We start from the raw sequence: 9,132 nt of genomic DNA, 5'->3' as shown, positions 1-9,132 counted from the left end.
CTTCGCGCTTGACTTCATATGACAGAGTTTAGGGTTAGGGGTAGATACGTACATGATTGTTCTAAGTAATTTTATGCCCATTTGAATCTTGGTCAAATCCTAAGTTTGACCAATATTTGAACAAGTTTAAAACATGAAAATGAAAAGGTAAGCCTGGATCCTTCTTTGTCACTCTAAAATGAAGCTTTTGCGAGGTTTCTTGAAATTTCCATGTTTGAAACCCAAAACCACTTCTACTCATGCTTGATCGACTTCATAAAACAGAGTTTAGGGTTAGGAGGTAGATACATGATTTGTCTGGTTTGAATATGTTTAGACCTTGTTTATCAACTTGAATGCTTACTATATGATATAAGAATACTATGTGCAAAGAAGTGAGCCTAGCTCATTCGGTTAGGGAAGTGGATGTACAACCCAGCCACCCAGGTTCAAGTCCCCACGGGCGCAGAATTGGGTTCTTATTATAAAAAAACACTGTAGGGGATTCCCTTACCGTATTCCTTTCATAAAAAAATACTATGTGCTTTGGTTTTCTTTTTCTGATTTTTTCAGAATTTTCATGCTTTGATCTTGGTCAAATCCTAGGTTTAACCAAGATGTAAACAAGTTTAAAACATGAAAATGAAAAGGTAAGCCTGCATCCTTCTTAGTCACTCCAAAACGGAGCTTATGGGAAGGCTTTTAAAATTTCCATGTTTGAAACCCAAAACGACTTCTCTTCGTGCTTGACTTCATATGACAAAGTTTAGGGTTAGGGGTAGATACATGATTTTTCTGGTTTGACATGTCTAGATCTTGTTTATCAACTTGAGTGCTTACTATATGACATAAGAAGGCTATGTGCTTTGTTTTTTCAATTTTTTTTTTGAATTTTATGCCCATTTTACTCTTATTCAAATCCTAGGTTTGACCAAGATTTGAACAAGTTTAAAACATGAAAATAAAAGGTAAGCCTGGCGTGGATCCTTCTTAGTCACTCTAAAATGAAGCTTTTGGGGGGTTCTTGAAATTTCCATGTTTGAAACCCAAATTAAACCACTTCTCTTTATGCTTGACTTTACAAGACAGAGTTTAGGGTTAGGGGTAGATACATGATTTTTCTGGTTTAAATATGTCTAGACCTTGTTTATCAACTTCAATAACTACTATATTAAAGTGTAACCAACATCTGTTTTCTCAAAATCTTGTATTAATTTTTAAACTACGGATGGGTGGACGCGTATGTGGCTGATTACCATGATGTATTTTTGGTGCAGTCTTTGCAATTTTCTAAGGGTTTTCCCATTGTTTCAGTGTGTTTTCTTGTTGTTTGGGTGGCTCTAGCTTCTTTTCAAACCGCTTTGACTACTTTTGTCTCACCGCATGGCCTCTGACTGGAGAAATCACATGCCATACCGTTCTTGGTTTCCTCCCGGCTCTCTCTCTCTCTTCCTCATTATCTTCCCCACTATCGCGACTCGCGAGCTCCTCCCTGACAATCCCCTACGCTCCCTGCAGGAGCTCCTCTCCTTTCCTAATTCTCTTCCAATGGAGGATAGAGGGACTGCCATTGACAATCGCTTCAGGCGGTACAGCGCGGGGCGGTGGTGCCAGGCCCTGAGGCAGCAGCAGGTGAGTTCGGCCGGAGCCTGACCGTGACAAGCTGCTGGTGAGGTGCAGCCGTCGCGGACGTTCGCGTCGACCTGCGCCAGTGGCGGGAGCGGAGGGAAGGACCGGCGCCGGAGAGGAGGCGGTGACGGCGCAAAGAGCGATGTGCCCAGCGTCCGGACGAGCTCCACATCCTCCACCCGCCAATCCCCTACACATTCACCGGCTTCCGCCGCCGGAGCTTCTCGCCTCGCCTGATCCCTTCAAGCGGAGATAGAGGGACGGGCGCTACGGCCTGGCGTCGAGAGGCGCTTCAGGTAGTTGGCAATCTACGACTCGGGGCGGTGGAGCCAAGCACTGAGGCAGGAGGTAGGCGGCAGCAGGCAGCGCTGCTTGGGCGACGAGGCAGAGGCGGCGAGGTCGGCCGGGGCTTGGCCGGCACAAGATGCTGGTGAGGTGCATCCTGTGTGGTCGCTGAGATCCGCGTCGAGCTGATGCTATCACGGAAGTGGCGGGGAGGAGCAGCGCCAGCGAGGAGGCTGCCAGCCAAGGTCGACCACGAGCTTTCGATCCCCGTTTTCCAATGTATCATCCAGTTTCTTTTCTGAATTTTTTGTGTATGTTGGCTGAGTTGCAGATCTAGGAGACCAAGAGCCGTCGCCGCATCGCGGCGGCAACAAGAATTTCTCCCCCGCTACCAGACTACCCTGCCGCAGCGCCTGCTCCACGTACGTCAAATTCAATCAGCCAAACCAAACCAGCTCTCTACCTTTTCTCTTGCAAGTTAAACACAAATGGTTTCGTGATGCCATAAGTAGTCTTTTGCTTACCGTAGCCAAGTGATGAGTCTTCTTTTGCAATCAGATCTGGGCTATTTTTTTAGCTAGGAATAAGATCATCTTTTACGTGCTTAGTTACAGAAATCCTCTTTCATAGCTCTTTCAGATCAGGTATAATTTTTTTTTTCTTGGCTATAACTTTCATGTATATGCGGAGAACAACTAGATTAACAGTGGAAGCTCAACTTGGGAGATCAAGATCAGCTTCGTCGAGCCTTATACTTTGTGCTCTCAAATTCTGTAGGTTCCCTTTTATATGCACTATAAATGGCAGCGAAGTTTCCATGTGTTGAAATTATAAGAATAATCAGTAAGGAAGATTGTATCAAACTGAAAAAGCATGCATGTATGTTCGTTTTGTCATCTCTAGCAGACCTTTTCTATTTAGTGAAGTTACACCGGTGTATTCCATGCCAATCGTAGTTGTTCAAATGAAATTGCTTTTGCTTTAGAAAATCAAATCTCATGTCAGGATATGTCATGCCTGCAGGTCCAAGCACGAAAACTAATCTTTTTAAGGATATATCTTATTTGCAGTAGAGATCTCTGCAACAAAATAATTTAATCATTCTTATGAAGGAACTTTTTATTTAGAGATTAGATCACAAAAATTGCTATGCAATATCTTTTTTATACCCAAATTCCTGAATTTGCAGCAAGCTTTAACAATTATGTATATAAGTATTTTAGCTTTACAACTGGGTTTTCCTCGACGTGCCCATGCGGTCCTGACCATGGATGTATAAATGAATCTAAAATACTTTTTTTTCCTTATATGATACGATTCTTATGCTGAAACTATGCTTACATGTCACTGCAATATTTTAAGGTCATGTGCTCTTCTTCCTGATTGATGTGCTGCTAGGTATTTTGGAAGACTGGAGGTAACATGAACTTGGTCATATGTATGATTAGTGTAACTTCAGCCACTTTACAACAACTGAATTGGCCTCTGGTCTCGACAGCTCCAAGATAACAGAATCATAAGGTTAAATTTTTCTGTGGTGCGTTGTACATCTTCTCCTTCTTTTCTTTCACTTGCTCTTCCATTTTGATTCCTCTTCCCATATTTTTCCATGAGAAATTGGATCTCTATGTAAGTTTTATGGACTGTTCTTAATTCTTTGGTACGATATCTAGGATCAGATGCTGAATATTCACTTACATGCAGGTCAAACAAAGTGGGACATAGAACTCTCTCTACTCAATTATGTATCACCTTGACAATTCCAATAAAAGGTCTTTGTGTGTGTTGCTCGAATCTAGGAATGCATGGGTAAGCAAACAAGACACAATGTATATGAACTGACTTTATTTCTGCAGACCATGAGATATTAATTCTGCCATGTTATTTTGGAACTGCTTTCTTGGCCCGAAGTAGTTGCTTGCTTGGTATATATTAGGATGAAGTGGTGGAGGCAGGTTTTATTATTATGATATTTAGATAGGATTCTTTCTTGATATACATTTTACTGCATAACGGAACATATGCAGAGCTAGCTTCATGTTGCAGATACATGAGGAGCACATTTAGTTTCATGCTGTAAAAATAGAAGCAGGTTACCTCTTTATTTCCATGTCCTGGCAGGTCTTCAGTTCGAATCATGGGTATTTCACTCCAGTAGGACACAAAATGCTTACATGCAGAAACAAAATGAAGCATTCTTATAGAGGTGTGTCCTCTTTGGAGTGAAAGAAAATTCTTCTGCCTTATAACTCACGCCTTGGTTTATTATTCACAAGTAACTTGAAGTTCAGTATATCATCATCTTTAGGCTCCTGCAACTTTAAATTTTCTACAACTCTTGCTATTTTACATAAACCTAACATTTTATCATGATATTTCTCTCGGTTCTTACAAAGTATACCACATAAATTTTGTCGTATTTTAAATTTTGTCACTAAAGAAATTCGAATGTTTGCATACATTGTTTCAGTAAAAATAGATTCCTCCTGTGTGAGTATATTTTACTATACCGATGATTAACTATATTTGAATTTATGAATTAAAGCGAATTGGATTTGCGGTGAGATTAAAACATCTGTGTGGCCCTATCGTCTAGGGTTGTATTCCTTCCCCAGGTTTAGATACTTGCAAATACGAGAAAATTAGGTTATTTATATCTATTGTTGTTTTATACTGTTTGATGAAATAAGGGTACGCACCAAAATATTAGTCATGGACTGAACATAAGTCTTGAATTATTGGTCATATGAAGAAACAGAGTTAGCATGTAGGCCCTTAATTTACTTTTCAAGGTGTACCATCTTTTATATCACCATTGTGTCTGAGCCAATATAATCAAAATTTCATGTTCTCATCTTCTTTCGAGGTTCCCGTTCTATTTCATACCCCAGTTGATGCAATTTATTATTCTGTGAAAGTATAGGATAAACTAAAGTTTACTTAATTACTACTTGCCTCTTACAGTTTTCTTGCGAATAGCTGCATACGAGAGTTGCCCTCGAGCCTTTTCATGCTGACAAACATGACAGGTTTGTACATCTAATTGATGTTTAATTACTAAATTTCTTGCGCTAATGCCATCTTGGATTTAACAAACTAGGTAATGTTTTGTCATAAGTACCACGGATTTCTATTTTCTAGCATTATTGCATTGTAGTACTTTGTTCTGTAAATTACATGAAGGCATGGAGTTGAATGAGAAAATTGGCAGAAGTCTTTTTTTTGCATTGGTAGTACATAATCATAGGTCTGAGCCATTAATGCTTGAAACAAAACACATCGGGAAGCATTTGTATATTTTTATTAGGATTCTTTTTGTGTGTCTTCCTCTGTCCTACAAAGGAGATCTGCTCAAAATAGTTATACTTTTGTCGGTGATTGTAGTTTTGTTACATTTAATTGCGAGGAAGATTTATAAATTTACTAAAATGGTAACAATGCTACAATTATTTGCTTGACAAGAAAATTCGTTAGTTAATACACAAATATGAATTAGAGCTCTCTTTTTACTGTTTTTATATCGCCTCATCTAAGCTGGTCCAGTGTACTACTACACTTACGGGGACACTACAGTTATTTTTGTCTCTACAAAACTCCAGGGCAAGATGACCCGAGGTTGGCGGACAATCTTTGATCATCATACGGCAACATGAAGCAATACTATTGAGCCTGAATCTAGCAATGTCAGCCACGGACGGTTGAGGTAACGTTGGCATGATTTAATATGTTCTGTATTGTCAATTGTTGTTCATATCTGAATTGTTTGGGTGTAGACACTGCTTCAGGCTCTGGTCTTCACACTGTTTCTTGTGATGGGTGCAGGGATGTACAACGTGCCAGTCTAATGACCCAACTGGACACGTTTTAGATTCTACATAGCCTAGCTTAGAAGTTTTTTGCTTCATTTTTCTTCTTTTCTTTTTGATATTGCTTTGAGAGTTGTATTTGCACTACTTTAGTGCTTTCTTCTAATACAGATGACACAGTTTGGTGTGTATTCGAGAAAAAGAAGGTATATCCATCATTTGCAGAGAAAAAAAAGGTCGGTCCAATTTCCATTCACTACACTATTAGCTACGCATCAATAGTAACCTAGATGACACAAATGCTAAAACTGCAAGAGTGCTCGATGTCAGTCACAGAAACATGATTGCAGTACCACTTTAGTATGTAAACATCATTCAAAGTAACAGAAGGACTCAAATAGAGTTAGCTACTGAATTCATTCTTATCCTGATGTAGAGTTAGTTTCTATATATTATTAGGATGTTTCTGATGCTTAGTTTCCTGTTGGACTTTTCATCTGGACAAATCATTAGCTGAAATGGGCAGCTACTATTTTTAGATTATATCAACTAAGGCAACTGTTACTTCTCTGTTCTTACTAATTACTGTTCATGAAACTATAGTTCATATTACATGTGTCAAGGTGAGACGATTACTAAAGTAGAATTATCTGCATTTACTTTGCCGTGCTTTCCCTGAAAATAGTCTGTTGTTTTTGGCTACTAATTCATACGTTCACATATTCACATGTTAAACATGGATGTACACTAGACCAGCTTAGATGAGGCAATTGTCCAATTTTGCTGGTGTAGCAATTTTAGTATTTCATCTTACACTCAATTACTTCAGGGTAGCCGTCTTTTGTTTTCAGATGTCTTTTAATAGATCAAATTCTTAGAAGGATGCAATTACCTTCACACGGTCAGTTTCCTACATGGGGTAGCTAGCTGAGCATTTGGCTAAGTATATGAACTCTTACTTTCACAATTGGAGACATGAACCATCAGTAACCATCAGTATTAGTGGATGGCCTAGCAATTTAACCGATACTGCACAAGATACACACCAAGGAGTGATAACAAATGGCATCACAAAATTGTGTTCTGTAAAAAATAATCCTGAAGTTGTGTTGTGATCTATTTATGAGTTGCAGCAATATGTGCAACGGATTAATTCTCTACACATCAGGATTAGACAGTTTTTTTAAATTAAATGTTGATCTCTTCACAGTTGAGATTGTTTCAGACTTCCGGATAGCATGATGTTTGATTGCGTTGTCTCAGGGCTTAGGGAAAGTGGGTATGTGCCTAATATCAGCTCCCTTAACGTTGTAAGGGCAGTTTGAGAATCGGTGAGTTTGAGCATCATTTATTCAAAAAGAAAATCATGCTACAACTGCTAAACTTCACTTCATGTTGTGCCATCATCATTGCTGATGAAAAGCCCATAAATATTTACAACTGCTAAACATTTACTCCATCTCACAGCTTAAGGTGTAAATAAATTGGCGCTAGGATTAAGGAGGGTTGGCGTGCAAATTAGCTTCCATACTTGCCCCTCATAAATCTCTAATAACTCACTCCTTTTACTCTGTATTTCTCTCTTTTCCCTAAAGTAGCCGCATCAGACTCCTCGTTAAGTACCATCTCATGCATGCACCGTATACAACCAATGAGGCACCGGTTTTAGAGGAGATTGACTGGAGGAGCAGTTAATTCAGCGTGAATACCGTGTGCATGCCATAGCTGGGTCAATCGTCTCCTTGTTTTTAGCAAACGAGAAACGGCTGAGAGGGGCATCTTCGGTAGAAATAGTATAGAGTTCACCCTACGCCTTATGCTTTGATCGAAAATCGAATTTATTTTTACGCCTTAAGCTCTGAGATAGAGGGAGTATATTAGTTAGACACGCCGCGCCGATCATTGCTAGTGTCTTACTATATGACATAAGAAGACCATGTGAAGGAGACATGCATCACCTTTTTTGGTGATGTAACTAGTCGCCCTGTAGCCCTTGTCAAATTCCTCTGATACTGATGGGAGGGCCTGCTCACCCTATACGCTAGTACAGTAGTAGTAGTTGCATTTTTTGGGCTCACACCGGCGAAGGGCGCGAATCGGGCGCGTCGGGAAGGTTGGTAGTCCCCGGCGTTTAATGGCCTCCCGCGCCTAAACCTAGGCGGCCACGAGGGCAGCGGCCGGACACGCGGCGTCCAGTTGCCTACGCCGCCGTAAATGAGGGTAGTTGCCTACCACCAGCATGAAGTACCTACTACGCCGTCCACCCCCGCGGTGCTATCCTCTCATTTCCACCACCGCTTACGCTCCATTCTCTCCTCTCCACCTCAAAAATGCCGCGCCATCGGAAGATGAGGTTCTATAGGCTTGGCCTCAAAGTCCGCGCGCAGCCTCCACCACCATCGCAGCCGGAGCCGGAGCCGGAGCCGGAGCCGCAGTCCGACGTGGAGTACAGCTCCGGTAACGACGAGGACCCACGGTTGAAGGAGGAGTACAGCGAGCACGACCTCCGGATCTTGGAGGCTTCCCAACGGAAGTTCTGCGAGGACAGGGCTCATCGCCATTATGAGGCGTTCGCCCGCCAGCAAGCGATACTCTTCTACCAGAAGGAGATTTCTCGGCTAAGGACTGAACCGCTGGGACAGCGCCGCCGGCAAGGTCTTTTGACGGCGTCCGCCATGCTCCAACGCCTGAAGCCCGAACAGTGGCTGCGCCAGTGATGATGTGCTGGGTATTCATTTTCAACCTGTGTATTCATTTTGCCAAATCCTCATGTATTTGCCAAATTTTTCCCTGATTTATGAGGAAATTCTAAGGTTTTGTCAAAATCTTGGGTATTCAGCTGCATACGCAAGAATACCCATGGCGCCGCCCCTGTCACGAAGCATGGGACGAGAAGCGGGCACGGACGTAGGCGGCACAGGCGAAGAACGAGGACGAGGCAGACCCGTCGCGCGCCCCAACCGACGTCCATTAGATTAGGATTAAGTTTAAGTTTTATTTAGGCCTCCCCAACTGACGGCATCACTTGTGTTCATGTAGTATTATTATGGTGGTGTACTTGTGTTCATGTACTTGCTTCAGACATGTACTGTTGTGTTTGTTGAAGGAGACATGCATCACCCTTTCTTGGTGATGTCTTCATGTAGCCCTTGTCAAATTAAATTCCTCTGATACTGATGGGAGGGCTTGCTCACCACACACGTCATGATGAAGTGGAGAGAAACTACTCGTCCCTTGTTGGACACGGACCATTGGAAACTTATTTTCATTATCAACATCATACGTATTATTTTTATGGCATATATCTTATATTACACCTTGTCAGTGCCCATGATGATGGACTTGGGTGTCTAGGAAGGAGGACAGTAGCGAATAAACAAACCGGTCAGCCAAACTGGGCAGCCGATGAAAAGTATGATCAAGTGCGAATCGT

The sequence above is a fragment of the Lolium perenne genome, chromosome 4 (genome assembly GCF_019359855.2).
Source record: "Lolium perenne isolate Kyuss_39 chromosome 4, Kyuss_2.0, whole genome shotgun sequence".
Taxonomy (NCBI): domain Eukaryota; kingdom Viridiplantae; phylum Streptophyta; class Magnoliopsida; order Poales; family Poaceae; genus Lolium; species Lolium perenne.
The sequence above is the reverse complement of the archived record's forward strand: the minus strand, read 5'-3'. Positions refer to the sequence as shown.